The sequence below is a fragment of the Leptosomus discolor genome, chromosome 12 (genome assembly GCF_034619465.1).
Source record: "Leptosomus discolor isolate bLepDis1 chromosome 12, bLepDis1.hap2, whole genome shotgun sequence".
In the NCBI taxonomy this organism is placed as follows: domain Eukaryota; kingdom Metazoa; phylum Chordata; class Aves; order Leptosomiformes; family Leptosomidae; genus Leptosomus; species Leptosomus discolor.
This window is the reverse complement of record NC_141402.1, coordinates 4,989,618-4,990,194: the sequence shown is the minus strand read 5'-3', so window position 1 is coordinate 4,990,194 and position 577 is coordinate 4,989,618.

Sequence of the window (577 nt, the reverse complement as noted above, 5' to 3'; positions counted from 1 at the left end):
GTTGCAGCCAACAAAGTAATTGTTAATGCTTTACAGAGTAGAAAGGGACCGTAGGCCAGTAAAAGCCCGGCTAGACTCAAATGACACGTTACTTGCACATCATTTGGAAAACATGAACAAAACTACTTGGTTTTGCTACACCCAGCTAAAGTAACAGTCTTCATTGTGTGCTAATCTGGACCCAAACCAAGCCACACCTAAGCAAATAATGCTTAGTAGATGCAAAATAATACTGATTTCTTTATTTAGACAACCAAAACTATTTATTTCACCAATGAAATCACATAATAACTATCTGCAATTTAAAGCGTCCTTTAAAACAAAGCCCACAAAACGCAGAAGTTTGCCAATAGGTCAGGAATAATAAAAGCAAGCATGCATATGGATTCAATGCTCTGGATTTATCCAGCATTGGTTAATGGTTTCTATAGAGATGGATGTCAATCTGCCTGGCCTTTCTTGTGTCAACAGTCAGTTACAACAAGGAAGATCATGGCTTTTGCCTTTGATTAGAAGAGGTAGCTTTCCACAGTTTACTGAAGGTCACAGTATTTGCCACAAGTTCCCTCTTATTACA